This window comes from Phyllobates terribilis, unplaced genomic scaffold (genome assembly GCF_046119375.1).
Source record: "Phyllobates terribilis strain yellow unplaced genomic scaffold, ASM4611937v1 Scaffold_5__5_contigs__length_657084704, whole genome shotgun sequence".
NCBI classification, from domain to species: Eukaryota; Metazoa; Chordata; class Amphibia; order Anura; family Dendrobatidae; genus Phyllobates; species Phyllobates terribilis.
This window is the reverse complement of record NW_027362765.1, coordinates 96,513,837-96,531,450: the sequence shown is the minus strand read 5'-3', so window position 1 is coordinate 96,531,450 and position 17,614 is coordinate 96,513,837. Positions and strand designations below refer to the sequence as shown.

The 17,614-nt window shown below is 39.1% G+C and overlaps 1 protein-coding gene across 1 annotated transcript in view; it reads left to right on the top strand.

The window, feature by feature from the left end:
- The first annotated feature begins 3,067 nt into the window (after positions 1–3,067).
- BAHCC1 (BAH domain and coiled-coil containing 1) overlaps positions 3,068–17,614 on the top strand; it is a 132,497-nt gene continuing 117,950 nt past the window's right edge. The window contains exon 1 of the mRNA XM_073682569.1: positions 3,068–3,698. The gene's annotated coding sequence lies outside the window, so the exon portion shown is untranslated. The remainder of the gene's footprint in view (positions 3,699–17,614) is intronic.

Sequence of the window (17,614 nt, the reverse complement as noted above, 5' to 3'; positions counted from 1 at the left end):
TCGGTCCTTCCCTGGTTCATGGAGTCGATTGAGCCGCCGTTCTACCTTGGTCAGTCCGAGTTGATACCTAGTTACGCCCCTCTGGTCCCTCCTTGCACCGCAGCACAGAGGTTCCACCACCTGGATCCGTAACAATAATCATCATCAAAAATCCACTGGCAGGTCACCGTTCTTCGGTGCATACGGTTATCACCCACAGTTTGGTACCTTTAGTGGAGGAGGAGCTTCAGGAGTTCCTGAGGAGGAACGGTTTGCTTCGTCGCTCTCCTCGGTATGGCAGGGTGTTCTGAGTAATTTAAAGATCATGCGAGACAGGTGTAAACGTATGGCTGACAGAAAACGCTTGCCAGGTCGGGACCTGAATGTGAATGACTTTGTGTGGTTATCTACCAGGAATATAAGATTGAAAGTTCCTTCTTGGAATCTGGGATCTAGGTTTTTTGGTCCCTATAAAATAACCGTCGTCATTAACCCAGCAGCGTTTCATCTTGAACTTCCTCAGGCCCCTAAGATCCACAACGTGTTCCACATGTCCTTACTCAAAAAGTACAGTATGTGCAACCTCTTGAGCCCTCACCTCTACCACCGTGCCAAGTAACGGTTGATGGTAATCTGGAGTTCCAGATTTCGAGGATTGTAGATTCTCGTCTCCAACGTCATTCTCTACAATACTTGGTGCACTGGAAAGGCTATGGTTCAGAGGAGAGGATGTGGGTTTCAGCGTCAGAGGTGAATGCTCCCAGATTGATTCGTTCATTCCACACCTCTTATCCTGAGAAACCCGGTCCTGAGTGTCCGGAGGCCACTCGTAAAGGGGGGGTACTGTCACGGGTGTGTCAGAAGTGACAGACAGTCGCCCTGCAGTTGGTTGCAGGAGATCTCTACATTTGGCATTACAGACATCTTCTTAGAGGCTGTCTCTAGGACCCAGCGGCTACCTCCCTCTGGCTAATTAACACCCTGGCCTGGGTATAAATACCTGCTGTGTTTCAGAGGGAGGTGCCAGCAATATTCATTACTACTTCTGAAGGCTTTAGCAAGAGCAGTACTTCATCCTCTCTGGAGCTTGAGGACGTGTGCGCATTTGTCTGGAGTCATCTAAACCTAAGCTAAGCAATTTCCCCCTGTTTGTTCACCCTTGTTGTCTATAGTGTTTAGTGGAGATCGACTAGTGCTCATCTCCTCCCTTCCCTAGCTTTAGCCATACGCCAGGGAAAGACAGGGCGAGGCACGAGTGCAGCGACGATTGATGAAGAGCTAATACAGGGACGTTAGGGGAGACAGGGTGACGCTAGATCAACCTAGGAGGTCTCCACTTTCCCCCTTTCCCTAGAGTCTGGGCTCCCTTCCCCTCTTCCCTTTGTGTTGCACTAAGTCTTTCCCACACCTGGTGTGACAGTGGGTCTGTAATTAAACCACTGATTGACTAACAGCTGATTAGACCGTTGATGTGGCGGTAAAATCATCACTGAGCGGTGAGCTGCTGCATGAGAACAGGTGAGTAAATTTTTTTTTTCATCATTTTTCTCTCTACACTTCAGCTGGTTGAAATTGCTGAATTTGTGCAAAGTGAATAAAAAAACAGATTTGGGGAGAATTCTAATATTTTTGTAAAACATTATACAAGCAAGGGGACCAAAAATTGGGGCCATTATACCAGAATGGGGCCCAGGGTGAGGTCATTATACCAGGAAGAGGCCCTGGATGGGGGACATTATTACAGTAAGGGGCCCATGACAAGGGACATTATTACTGGAAGGTTCTCAGGATGGGGGACATTATGCCAGGAAGAGGCCCAATATAGTGGACATTATAACATGAAGGAGCATAGAAAGGGGGACATTATACTAGGAAGGGGTCTAAGATGAAGGACATTATTAGAGGATGGGGGACATTATTATAGGAAGGCGCCTGAATGAGAACATTATTACATGGAGGGGGGACATTATACCAGGAAGATGCCCAGAACAGGGGACATTATACCAGGAAAAGGCCTAGGATGAGGGACATTACAGGATGGGACACATTATTACAGAAAAGGGGCCAGGACGGAGGGGACATCATTACAAGAAGGTGCCTGGATGGGGACATTATTACATGGAGGGTGAACAAAAATATTTTTATAGGATCTGTAACGCTACAATGGCCCATACATCTGACCAACATGGAGGTGGGGGCCCAGGTCCAAATTTTGTTTGGAGCCCATGGGACTCTAGTTACACCACTATTTCTGAGGTCTACCCGCTGCAGAGTGAAGATCGTTCCTGAGCGATGGGTCTATAATCAAACTGATTGGCCAAGAGCTGATTAATAGTTAATGGGGCTGTAAAATCATCTCTGAATAGTTGAGCTGTGGTAATTTTTTTTTCACCATTTTCCTCTCTACACTTCAGCCAGTTGGAATTGCTGAATTTGTGCGAAGTTCAGAAAAAAAAATCAGATTCTGGAGAATTCTACTGTTTTGGTAAAATTCCAGGCAGATCCAATATATTCTCTAATAATATCTGGGCTACAAAGTGCTAGAAGTGATTGTTCCATGGAGTCTGGTGCAGCTCTGCATGCACATTCCCCTTCCAGCTGAATCCCAATGTCCTCCCAGCCTGCTGTGCTGATCCGCCTTGTAATCCACACATGCACCCGTCCCCAGCCAGACAAACCGGCTCAGCCTCAGGGAGGGGACAAGGACGTCACACCCTGGGGCGGTGTCTTTGCAAAAAGCATGGTGGACAATAGCAGCCCTGGCAGCTTGCAAAGGAATAATGCGCGGCTCCTTTAAGAGCTCCGGTAAACGCAGCAAACCCGGAAGATTGCGGACAGTAGACGGAAAGCGGAGGCGCCCAGCGGAGAAGACCCCGGCCCGACTACGTTTCTTCTTCGGGCCCTTCCTGACTGATGATACAATGTATCAAGGCTTGATCTCCATCCAGGACTGGACAGAGGGAGGGGGATGGGGGCTGCATTGCTGGATGGTGGGGGGTTGGGGGGTGGCATTGCATGATTTCTGTGGACTTAATGCTGTTTCTTTAAGCCAAAGGTAAGTGCATCTCCCCCCAATAAAGATCTGGATGTCCCTGCACAGTCGTGTTGTTTGCATTGCACTGCTGAGTGCAGGAGGAGGAGGAGGAGTGCTGCCAGGAATAAATATGTATGTGCACCCTTGTAGTGCCACTCCGCAGCATTGGCTGGGCACCCTGGTATGGGAAGAGTTAAAAAGCCAGGGAAGGCAAAACAACATTTAAATGCCTGGATGGGGGGAAAAGAGATTAAATTTCGCTTCTCTCTCATCAATTTTCTGTTTAATGTCACTGGGACTCCATTGTGGGAGAGGAGATACGTCACCCGGCCATAAATTTGTGATTATACAGCTACCAGCAGCCTCTGCTCTAATTGAATGGATTTACTCCATGCAAAGGCAGGTAGGAAAGAGACCCCTGAGCTGTGAGACCCCAAATATCCCCCTCCAGATAGCTAGAAAGGATCCAAATGCAAAACGGAGCGTGTGTACAGGGGCCACGCAGACAAAATCAGAAGCCGCAATGAAGATGAACATCCGACCGTAAAATCCGACCGAGGAATCTGCCAGATCAGCAGCCAACCTGGTTGTACGCAGCTGATCTCGAGCTTCTTACCCCTTTTTCCCTTCCATGTTTCTTTTTAACTTGGATTGCAAAAGAATGAGACAAAACTCCTCTTTGTAGGTAGGTGATGCTTATTTTTATTTTTAGTTTTTTATTATACACAGAATTACATTTTTCCAAAACGATTTTTATAGAAATTATTAGTCATATATTTTACCATATACGTACGTCATTCTTTAATTTTGTATTGTTTTAATCCTTTTGTTATTTTTTTAATAATTTTAGAAGCAGGGTTAGTTCACCTCGTATTAATAGAAACGAGGACATTTTATAGATTTTGGGATCAATTATTTAACTATTTGGCTCCGAAAAGTAAGAATTTGTGCTGAATTCACACAGACACCTAGAGATCTGGTTTTGTAATAGAGTTTTAACCTAATAAACATTTCCATAAAATTGTAATAAATACTTTTAGTTCCTTATTTTTATAATATGAAATACTTTCTATTTGGATTTTTTTTACAATATTGCTTTCTATTTTTTTTTTCTTTTTTACAATATTAAGTAATTTTAGTTTCCATTTTTGCATTTTTTTTGTACAATGTTTTATATTTTTTATAAATTTAAAATAGAATATATTATATTTTATCGCAATGCAACACGATTATTTTATTTTTTTAATTAGAGAAGAATGTTTCCACATAAGAAATAATGTTTCCTTTCTTTTTATCATAGGAGACAAAGGTATTTAAAAATAAATAAATAAATCTAGAATATAAAATTTCGTTTATTATTTTATTTTCATCGATGGCCTATTATAGATAAGCATAGTAAAATAACACCATATTAGCCATTTTTACTATTTAAAGTCACCGAGTTTTCCGCTTAAATTTGCTTAATTGTCCTTTTTAATAACTTTTGTTTATTTCCCTGAGAATTATGCATTCATTCTCTATTTTTTAGTGTACAAAGATATAAAAATTTATCCAAACCTCAAAGGTTATTTAGAGTAATGATCACTTCTCTTACGCCATTAGCAAAAAGCATAAAACATAAACTAAAAAAATAAATACAAAAATTGCTATTTTACTCTTTTTTTAATATTTGGTTCCTCTTCATTACCCATTTTAATGTCGTTTTTGGTATAATTTCTTAAAAATTATTGAAAAAAATCTATTATTTTAGAAATGCATTTGTTGGTGTATGTATGTTTTTAATGCCTTTTTATTAGGCAGGAAAAAAAATATTAGTGCTGATATATTTTTGTTATTTTGTCTTAGTTTTTCTGTAATGATGCAACCTGTGCTTTCTATGATTTATACATCTCTGGTGACTGTCCCAGATTTTTTTTTTCCCGAATTTTTTATTTAAACCTATTTTCATTATTGATAGAAATGCAAAAAATAGAATTTAAAGGGCAAGTTAAAAACAACTTAAAATTAATTTCTTTCTGTTCCTATGTGTCTGTAGGATGTGACTAGAGGTTTTAGAATTGTTTTTTAAAAGGGCGTTAAAGCAAGGATCTGGATACAGGGTGTGGGTGATCCGGGTGAGCCCTGTGTTCCTGTCTGTGGGGAGTCTACAAAGGACTCTTTGTTTCCTCCTCGAATCTTTTCATTTTTTACTTTGGTTTGTAATTGTAGATCTAGATTTGGAAACAAACTTTCAATCAAAGGACCAGATAAAAAGACTTATATATATATTTTTTTCTAAATCTGGAAAGGGCTTTTCTGTGTTGATGCCACAAAAAGGGACAGTAAAAACCACATTTTTTTAAGTTAACCAGATCAGAGAGAGGGTGAATGCCAATATGATATGAAAGTTATTTCACAGGGCCACATTTTTGCGACTTTCAGCAATAACCCCAAAATAATGTCTCCTATTCATTGTAGTCGGAATGCACCTTGTGAATCGCTCCGAAAATTAGGGAATAAACATAGAGTTGATCTTATTGTAGTCGTGAAAGAGAATCCTTCCCCCTTATGAGGTTATAATGTAAAATGCGCAAAAAGGCGCATTTGTGGGCAGATTTTCTAAGTGCTGATAGGAGGATTTCTAATGTGATATTTTTAGGACTGAATAATTTATGTAAGTGTTGTTTTAGAGCAATTTTCAATAGCTTTTTGGGAAAAGCTGAGAGTGTGTATTCCCTGCGCACTTAAGTGGAGGGATAGATTAGAGGGGTCTGGGGGTCCCTGGAAGCTGGAGATAAGGGTGCGCCAGGACGCAGCAGAGCAGGGCAGCGCCATCCTCCTCCTCTCCCTGGGAGACTGCAGTCTATACGGTTCCACCAGGAGAATTTCCACCATCCAAACACATCTGGGCTGCTCATCCATCACTAGGCTGTCCATGACTCCAAACATCAGCTGCACTCAATAGCATTGATCTGCCCAAAGTCCATGTTTGCATTGATAATTAATAACTAACAAGACTGGGCTGTAATAAACCCTCTCCCTCTCTCTGGACAGGCACATGCAGCCTCCCCTCCCCCCAGTGCCCATGCACTGATCTTATCTGGACCTCTGGATGGGGACAATAGGCTCCCTGTCATGGCTCTGTGATGGGTAGGGTTCGAGGGTCAGGCTGATTATAGGACCTGGCAGCAAGGGGTTAATTCGCAAGCTTAAACATAACGTTAATTGTTGCAAGAAGGGGGATCCGTGTATGGTACACCTTATATCCGAGGTCAGGGTTTACATTTCTGGGGGGTCATTGTAAATGTAAAAAAATACAATAGAGGGGTGTGTGTGTAATATATATATATATATATATATATATATATATATATATATATATATATATATATATATATATAATACACAATCATATAATTCTATGTAACTGGTTACTTCGTATCTATTGATGGCCTATCATACATAATCATGGTTTTATATTGCCTTTTTCTAGCCTCTCCAGCACACTGCACAATATAAATGCATAAATACACACACACACACACACACACACACACACACACACACACACACACACACCTACATATCTAGCTACTTCATATCCATCGATCCATATACATCTGTGCATCTATCTATCTATCTATCTCGGATACATATATCAGATACACAGATGTGGCCAGATACGTGTGTATATATGTGTGTATGTGTATGTATATATATATATATATATATATATATATATATTAGTAGGTGTATATATGGATCGATGTAAAATAAGAGATATGGATAGATATCAAGTAGCTAGATACATAGGTGTGTGTATGTATATATTTTGCAGTATTGATACAGTAATATATGTGGATCGGATGCTACATGAAAATTAAATAAGGTGGATGTATACGAGTAGATTGATACTGAGACGGATGGATAGATGTGAGGCAGCCAGATATGTAAAGGTGTGTGCTTATATATATATATATATATATATATATATATATATCCATCTACATATATGCCATATTGATGGAATATATATCTAGCTACTTCATATCTATCCATCTTTCTTATTATCATATATATTATTTTAGATGTTTCTTGGACATATAATACACTTACATATAGGAAATTCAGAATGTGAGACCTATGATTCAGACTATTTACATGTGATGATCCATAGATGGGGCAGTCTGTGCTGATCTCTGTCTGATCTTTCTTTCCACCATTGCAGCTACATTAAAATGCAGCTTTTCTCTCTAGATATATAGATATATCCATCCTGTGGTCTTGTTCTTCCTCTGTGATGTACACGGCTGGTACAAGCAGCCTGCACTGATCAGTCAGAGGCTGGCTATATCTGGGTGTGTTGAGAGGAGGCAGCCTGTGCAGTCTGCTGCCTCACATCACTAATTACCTGTGTATCACAACATGCTCCTGTGACATGCAACACCTCGCTTCATGCAACACAAGTCCCAAATCTTCATAAAATATATATATATATATATATATATATATATATATATATATATATATATATATATATATATATATATATATATATATATATATATATATATATATATATATTAGTATTATAGTAATACAATACATATGGAGGGGTATAGATTCCCATATGTTGGGGATTATGGAGCTGTGCTTCGTCCACTGTCCCTCTCTCAGGTCACTGCTGCACCCCATCATCCCTGCCAGGCACCCTGACTTCTCAATTACCTGCTGAATGCGCTGATTATTGTTATTGGCCATTATAACTGTATTATTAATAATTTCCATATTAGCAGCACAAGCTAAATGAAAGGAAAGTATAATGAAAAACAGATGGGGTCTCCATTGTGATCACCTCACACAACCCAGCGAAGAGACGTGTGTGAACACACTGCCTGTATTTAGGCACAAATTAGGATCTACATTTAACAAGGAATTAAGTAAACTGTGCTAAAGAGAGGAGGGGGCTCGCATCCCTGCAAGGGGGCCCAGCACATGGGGGAGACCTGGAGGTGCAATGTACAGCCTCTATCTATCTATCTATCTATCTATCTATCTATCTATCTATCTATCTATCTATCTCTTATATTCAGTATAATCTATCAATGCCACAATTGTAACTACATTTACATCTACATCAAAAAAGGAAAAAAATTAAATTCAACAACTTCACATTGAGATACCAGTAGTATAGTAATTCTATCTATCAATTATTCCACATGTATATTTGTGTATTAAATAGATACACCTTCCCATCTATGTATGTGTCTATCTAGCCATTAAGTTAAAAATAAATAATATATATATATATGTTCATATGTTGAGAAGGGCAAAAAGATAAAAAACATAATCATTTTATTTTTGTTATTCATCATATTTTTACAATTATAGATACTATTGATATATATATATCACATATACACGCACACAATGATTCTATATATATATATATGTACGCACAATATACACACAATTCTCTTTTTTTTTGTTTGTCTATATTATATGGAAATTTCCTGATGTTTAGAGATTTTCCTTTTCTATTTCTGTGCATATCTCTTTGTATCTATATATCTTTTCCATCCAGGCTTTCGATCAGCTGTACATAAGGATATATATTCCTACATCAGCACAGTGTATATTTGCAACCTCTGTAAAATCAAACTCCTGGTACTTTACTTCTAGTAGATTCTTCCTTTTCTGTCAGAAATCTATTTATTGTCTTATTCCCAGTCTCATTTCCAATGTAAACCTGTCTGGCCTGACAGCAGAGGAGACATTATTATCTAGAACAAGCAGGCGATGCCTCTGATTTCCTATAGGCGCTTTTGCACTATGTGGATGGTCCAGGGCATAGCTGGCTGGTGGTCGTACGAAGTGGGAGACCCCCCCCCCCCCAACCCCTGGATTACATTAATTCAGTAATCTGATAGCTATAAATTAATGCTGCACACTATAAAATCTGCTACGATCTAAGGATCAATGTGTAATATTTAAAGTGACAGGCTCACAGATTGGGATGGTGATCGGCCATATTGTCATGCCCTAAAAGGGCTCCCATAGGGTTGCGTGGTGCCCCAATGACCCTACAGATCTAGAATTCACACAGATGGGAGTACCTACCTCTGCAATATTAATCAGGGATGGGTGTCAGAAAGAGAAGAGGAATAATCAGGCGCCCATACCCTGGAACATTGGGGGTATTTATTGGGGAAGTCGGTCATTGAGTCCATATTGTTTGGGGCTGTACCCGGATCTGATTGGGGTCATTAACACTACACACATCTGTGATTGCACTGAATGGATGAGGACAATCCGAGGTGTCACTGCTGCCCGGTGTCCACTGAGCACATTTTACCAATTGCTTTTAGAGGAGGAAATTGGGCAATGGGGGAGGGGAAGGGGTATAATAAAAGTCCTCTTGACACTTCCCTGATTAAAGAGCTGATTCAGCTTTTGTGTTTTCCTCTCTCCCCTGTGATTTCAGGATTTGTGTGCAGGCAGTGGTTTTGGGGGGGCTCTTTGGGTGCTGCCCCTACAACCAGAGGACAGGGGATCAGACCCTGGTGGGCACCAACGTTTGAAGAGCAGTTGTTAGGAGAAAGGTGTCATAAGGGGAAATAAATAGGACAGCAAATGAATAGCTCAGGGGAATTTACTAATTCTCTGCTGGAGAAGTTGGGATGATCAGATCCTCAGATATTTCTTCCAATGAGACAATACAGTATATTTTCCTAAGTAGATAGATAGATCATAAATGATTAAAATAGATACATAGAACGAATGATATTTAAAATAGACTGATAAATATCACATAGACTGAAATAGAACAAAAGAGGAGAGACATTTAAAATAAATAAAAAAGTGTGTGTGTATATCATTTTTTTGAAATAAACTGATTAAATATCACATGGATATAGATATACATAGGTAGGTAAATAGTTAAAGCACATACTGGTATGAGAGATATTTAAAAGAAACTGATATATATATACACACACGTCAGATAGATAAACGGATATGAGAAATATTGAACATATAGATAGTGGATAGATGGCATGAAATAAGTAGATCGATAGAGAAAAGATGGATATGAGATATATAAATTTAAAATCAAGACATATGCTATAAATGAGGATATCTATAGAACAATACATGGAAACATTCCTAATTATAGGAATTCTGATATATATACTGGTGTGTGTGCACATACTGTATGTATGTGTGTGTGTGTGTATATATATATATATATATATATATATATATATATATATTATAAAGCTGTATTCATTTTTGGTAGTTGTGCTAATTTTACGTGACTTATTGGCAGGAATCCTACAGACGCCCTATAAATGAGCAGAGATCCATCCATACACAGATCTACATATCTATACACTGGTGGTATATGTGGCAAAATTTGATATATCAAAATATTATGCTATAAATAATGTATCATTCTGTGATATCATCGGCTTCTATTCTTGGAATTTATCTATTAAAAAATGTAACCATTGTAGCTACATTAATAATTGGCATCGAATAGATATAAAATAGCTAGATTAGATAAGTGTGTATAGAGGCAGAACAGAGACATTCAAAAGGGGAAAAATACATTTCATCATCACAATCTATCTACAATTTGATATGCTACTATTGCAATGATGTCCCCTTATTTATAATGCCCATTTCTATATCTACAATTAATCTAATTTTACTACACACCAAAATTATATTGTATTAGACGGAAAAGGAAACGTCAGTCCCAATATTGTCTATATGAAATTCTTCTGTGCGCCTCTACTGTACTGTGGGCCCAAATTCTGAGATATGTATTAAATAATTTGAAATAAAAAAATAAATTCTGATGTCACAAGCATCGCAGAGCCAGCATTATCTGATGAGTATTTTTCTACACAGTGACTTAAATGGAACTTGTTTTTTTTTTTTTGTTTTTTTTTTTAGTAGGTCCTGCCATTAATACATTATTAATGCAAGCACCTATGTAACACCACATGTGTGTGTGTGTGTATGTATATGTATATATACAATCTATATCTTGCATTCGGGACCCCAAATGGTGTAGACAGATAAAGAAACTGATGAACATATGAGGGAGTTTGGACCAAACTTGTATGAAATAATCTTTACGTAGAAATATTTATGGAATGATGAAAAGATGTGAAAAAAAATATGAACCATATAGATAGATCTATATAGATACATAGATCAATATGAGATAGATAACATAATAGAGGACATATATAAATATAAAAGAGCTAGACGATCGATATCAGATATGTGAAAGATATTGATAGATATAATTCAGCCAGGTAATGGTGAGTCCTGTACTCAGCTCATAGTGACTCCTCATGGGTTTCAGGCGACAGGGTGACCACACACAAGTCTACTCATCTATGGAGACCGACTGCAGATCTCCTGTAGTGCTGGTGTCTGAGACAGGTACTGATAAAGAGTTAAAGTGGAGAAGTGCTAGTGTCTGTGCTTCAAAGAACACCAATATTCTTGTACCCTACCCCCATTATAATACTCAGCCCCTCTCCAGGGAGAAAACCTCAAATCCTGACACAAAATCCCTAATACACTTACTGTCAGGACTGCATTGTTGTCGCCCCCCACTACCCCCAAGTGCTTCCATGTAATGCCAAATCACACCCCAGGTCTGGAGCAGGGCATCCCTGGGGTCTCTGTAAGCGGATGGAGACCTTTCCATGTTTTGAGAATTTATGTCACGTTTGATCTATTCAACATCTATTTGGCTTTGGCCTCATTTATCTATCTCTATCTCATTCTATCTACTTCATATATAGTGAGTTAGATAGAGAGCTCTCTATTTTTCATATATGTGTATCTATGTTTGGAATAAAAAGAGGGATACATATTTTTCATATCTATCTATGTATCTATCACTACACACCTCTGAACACTTTCATGTAATGTATTATCTTACCATTTTGTACACCAATTCCTCCTCCTCAGTTGGACACACATGGGTTAAACAGATAATGTTCATTTTTGTGTTCGCTGTCAGGTTTTTCCCTAATCGCACTCACTAACTGGAGAGTCATGTAACAGCCCACAACTATCCAGGTACACCTTGTTTTTTCTTGTCCATTTATTTAAGACATCGTTTACACATCGCATCCTAAAAACAACGTTTACATGTGTCCCCCAGAATGTTCCATAATAAAATAAACTGAGAAGATGACATACAGATGTGAAGCGGACCCTGTATTGTGGATGGCTGCAGTGGTGGCATTCTAGAAGGATGGACGGATAATTGAGAGAGCGCATATGGCAATATAGTGCCAAAGTTTCATGCGTCTTCATGTCTATAGATCTAACAGCATTTGGCAGTATAGATGTGTGTGTGTGTGTGTGTGTATGTGTGTGTGTATATATATATATATATATATATATATATATATATATAATATAATGAGATGGCAGTATAGTGTTGATGCTATCTACCTATCTTGATAGCAGATAGATTATAAACTATAGTGACATTTACAGGTTTATAAGATTTTTTTCCAAGATAGGTAGATAACATCGACATCATACTGCCATCTATCTATCTATCTATCTATCTATCTATCTATCTATCTATCTATCTATCTATCTATCTATCTATCTATCTATCTATCAGACTTACATGTCATCAGTGGACCATAGGATTGTGGCTATACTCATAGATTAGCTACCTGTGAAATTTGGCTTTTGAGGTTGTACACACCCTTTCTGCAGGAAGTGTCACCCTGGAAAGTGTTTCTCATCTTTTAGCATAGAAGATTAAAGTCAAGTTTATAAGAAGGCAGAATAAATGATTGAGAAACCATTGTAATTGTAGCATTACACTAGACAGATATGGGAAATAGATAATGTCATGCTACAGTATCTATTACTTATCTGTCTATCATGGCAGGATCCTGGCCATTCAGGGTTAATATAAGGGTGGGATGCCTCCAGATTGTGGGTGGGGGGCTGCCTGCTCAGCCGAGGAGAATAAATATTTACCCAAAGCTGCATTATCTGTTGTGTGAGTGGAAGGGAAGTATCACAGGCCTGTGGTGGATTCCTGACCATTATATACAGTGCAGTCAGCACAATGGACTGGATGCCAGGCTGATAGCCCTGTGTCCAGCCCCCCAGAGAAGTGCACTGTCAGGAAGCAGCTTGGACTCGGGGGCACAATGGCTTGGAAGGGAGGTTCTCTCCATGCAGTATGGAAAATATGATATATGTCATTACTGATGCACAAACAGGCGGATGTTTTTTTTTTTTGCAGCAGAACTCCCCAAACTCTCATCCATCCATCTCAAGGGTAAATAGTTAACAAAGGAGCCATTGATGCATGGGGTTAAAGGATCTTTCTTCCAGTAGGACCATGGACATTGTACCCTGCAGTCATTCCTGGTGCTCCTGGGTCCCAGGAGACTATTGCATTGGGTGCAATTATAGCTGTATGTTCACACAACACATTGCTCTAATACGCCCCTCCTCTAGAAGGGTCAATACTGTGGTACCCCCGAAGACTGGACTGTTCTTCCATGCTTGCTGGCATGCCAGAGGAAATATGTTTTATTTTAATGGTCCATCTAATATCTACTTAATCTATACACAGATATTTCTCATAATTATTTATCTCATAATATGTGTATCTGGCCATTACAAATATTATCCGTATATACAAACCTTACAAGTACATGGAATTGCCTACATCCTTATTAACATCACACTCAGGACATAAAATGTGGTGTGTGTGTTTGTAATATATAAACCTACATCTTTCCCATACTATATATGAGCCATTCATGGGATATGTGTTATATTTTCTGCCACATAAAGGAAAAGTGGTGGAATGATGGAGGTCACAGGATGGAGACAGATTACTGACCTGCAAATCATGGAAAAATTGAAACAAATTTTTCAAACCCCTAAGGTTATGTTCACACATTGCGTTTTTACTGCGTTTAAGCAAATTAAATTACCAGCAAAAGCTGTGAGATTTCAGAAATCTCATGCACACACATTGTTTTGTTTTTTTCCCGACTGAATTGGAAAACTGCTGCTTTTTTGAAAGCTGCAGCTTGTCACCTTTCAACGTTATTGCAGCGTTTTTTCATCCGTAGAAAGCAATGAGTAAGTGAAAAAACGCAGGTATCAGGTTTTGGTGCAGAAAACTCGAACAACAAGCACTAAACTGTATGAGCATGAAAAACTCGGAAAAAAAATATTTTTTAAGCTGCTTCTCTGCCAAGAGAGCAGGTTTTGCCTGCAGAAAAAAAAAAAAAACGGAGCAAAAACACAACGTCTGAACATAGCCTTAGATTTATTCAGTTTGGAGTATGAGCGCCACAGGCAGAAACCCCCGCACTTACAGCCTCAGCAGCTATCAGTGAGGTTATTAATGGTCGTCTGAGGAATGTTCTGCTGCACTGAATGCACTTGGGCAAATCATCAAGATCCGCTGCTCGCAGCTCCCCAACAGTTGCCGACCAATGGCATCCCAGATGTGCTCAATGGGAGACTAGTCCAGACCATGGTAGGACATTTAGTCCACACCGGCTGCTCACTCCTGAGATGCTTTGGAGAAATGTCAGTACTATTGGTTCCAAGATCGATCCATTCTGCAACTGAACTTGGACGTCACATTCCAAGCCACAGGCGTCACACAGTGTCTACACAAATTATCAGAAGGCATTTGCACATCATTGGGCTACAGCCAGACCTCCAGCTACAGGTGTCCATTCACCTCACGCCACCAATCTCAAAGGTTATCATGGTGTACAGCAAGATGGAGGCTGAAATGGAGGTCTATCCTCCACAGTGATGAGTACTATTTTTGTCTTGGATGCATTGATCGCCAGATATTGGTCTGGAGACTATGTGGGCAATACCATGAAGAGGCTTTCGTGAGGAAACATCACACCAGGCCTACTCCCGGGATTTTGGTGTGGGGTGGCATCATGTACAATACCTGGACCCCCTTCATTTCTGGTCCACTAACAGGAAGGCGTTACATTGATTTGGCTGTGGAAACAGTGGTCAGACCATTTCTCCCAATAAGCCAGGCCACATGTTGCTTTTGCTACTGTGAGCACCCTGTGTGGCCTAAACGTGCTACCATGGCCTGCAGTGTCGCTGGACTTGTCTCCTATCCAGCACATCTGTAATGTCATTGGTTAGTGATTGCAAAGGTGCTGCCAGCAGTGGATCTTGATGATTTGCTCAAATGCATTCAGCATTGCAGAACCTTCCTCAGACAACCATGAATAACCTCATTGATGGCAACCTAGGCTGTAAGTGTGTGGATTTCTGCACTTGGCGCTCCTACTCCAGACTGAATAAATCAGAAGTTTTGAAAATGTTGTGTCTATTTTTTCATCATCTGTAGATCAGTAACATGTCTATCCATCCTGTGATTTCCATAATTCCACGACTTTTCCTTCCTGATTGTGCAATTTCAATGTTGAAGAATTATTCGCTGTGTGTGTATGGAGTACCCCACTCCCCCCTAACTACACAGAACATGCAAGCAGGGGATTATTTTCTTCTCTTTAATAATCCCCAACTTTAGCAAAGTTGTTCAACTGCAACTGCCTTGGCCTTAATTCTCATAAATGTCAGCGGTATTTGTAGATAAATCACATTAACCCGTTGAGAAGAAGATGGACTCTGAGATTTATGACGTTTAGTTAAAACACTACAGAATAAAAATCAAGTCCAAGTCGAGCTGTCAATACCTCCAGAGCGGCACTTCTTCTCCGCCAGGGCACGTTGCAGCAAGGAGGGGTGTCAGGAGTGTAGGAGACCAAACCGTACACTGTGGGTGCCCATCATTATATATACACCTTTCTCAGGACCAGCTACATGGGGGTCCCAATAACATTCAGCTCAAAATCAAATTATGCAGAGTAAGGGTTTTTAAATATCTCCTTTAGAATTTTTTTTTAACACTTCCATGATGTATGTGCATAGTTCGTAATGTTTTATTCATTTATTTTTTTTATCCTTATAGAACTTTTTTTATTTTTTAGTGTAGATCCTTGTTGTATTATATGTACGATGAATGAGTAGCTATTTATTATTATACAATATAAACATTAAGTTGTTTTAAAAGCAGCATTGCTGAATATTAACAAGTAGATGTGGAGGAGACATAAAATAAAATTAGGAATTAAAGTTAAATAATATCTTTTATTGCTTTTATGTGCAGTTTTGTTGTAAAAAAAAAAACAAACAACTAAAATGCAAATATTTAGAAGGCAAAGGTTCAAAAAAAAATTAATCAAATATATTATCCAACATTATATTCTATTTTATTGGGTCTTCTAGGACAAAACCATGACAGAGACGAGTCAGGATGTTATACAATATTATATACACTTGACTGGCTACTTTATTGAAGTACCTAATACCACATTGGACCTTTTTTACCTTCAGAACAACAGTAATTTAATAATAATCATTTTATTTCTATAGCGCCAACATATTCCGCAGCACTTTATAATTTAGTACATTTGTCATGGCTTAGAATCCACTAGTGACCTGTGGCACTCCAGGTGTTGCAAAGCTACCATCACTAACATACCCTGAAAGTAGCACAGTCTGTGGCTACCAGGAAATGCTGGGAGTTGTAGTTTCGCAACAGCTGGAATGGTGTTGAAATCATCCTTTTATTGGCCCATGTGGACAGGATAATTAGATGAAGGTAAAGAATTGCTCTGATCGGCTTCATCTTCCTTGTCCCAAAGATGCTCTATAGGATTAAGATCTGTGGACTGTAAAGACTGGGGAAGAAAGGAAAACCCCTGTAGTGTTCCTGGAACCAGTCCCTGACTAGATGACCCTTGTGGCACAGGGCACTGTTCTTCTGCCATAGGGTAAACATCTGCCATGAAGAGGTGACCATAGTCAGCCACAATGCTTAGCTAAGCCCTATTGTTTCAAACTTCATCCAGAGGTATCAGAGGACCCAGGATTTGCCAAGAAAACATTCCCCACATTGCCCACTCAAGCCCAGACTGTTGACAGGAATGGCTCATTGTTTCACACTGCTTATACCAATGACCCTCTCATCAGCATGGTGCCACTGAAATCTGAATTTATATGACCAGGCAATATTTTCCACCACCAATTAATCCAACTTTTGCATTTTTCTTGACCACTGGAATTTTTGCTTTTTTTTCTTGGACTCTTAACAGCAATGGAACTGATCATCTACTGTTGTAGGCCTTCCATACTGACACACTGGAACACTGGCGTTAAATTCGACTGCAGTTCTGTTGAGGATTGTTCATCAAAATTATTCTTCACATCCTCCTCTGATACCTTTTGTAGATGAGGTGTCTGGTTTGACCCATGAAGAACTTGCTCACTTTAAGCTGCACTCCAGGGTCACGTGTCTAATTTCCATACAGGTGACTTCCAATCGTGGAGGGCAGGTGTCTATAATAAAGTGGCCCTTTACTGCAGAATATTATATTGATCTATATTATTGCCACCTCTGAATATTAAGTGTTCCATGTAAAATATCACCTATATCTCCTGAAATAAAGTGTTCATAAAATTGTATATATATATTCATTCACATATTTGATGCAA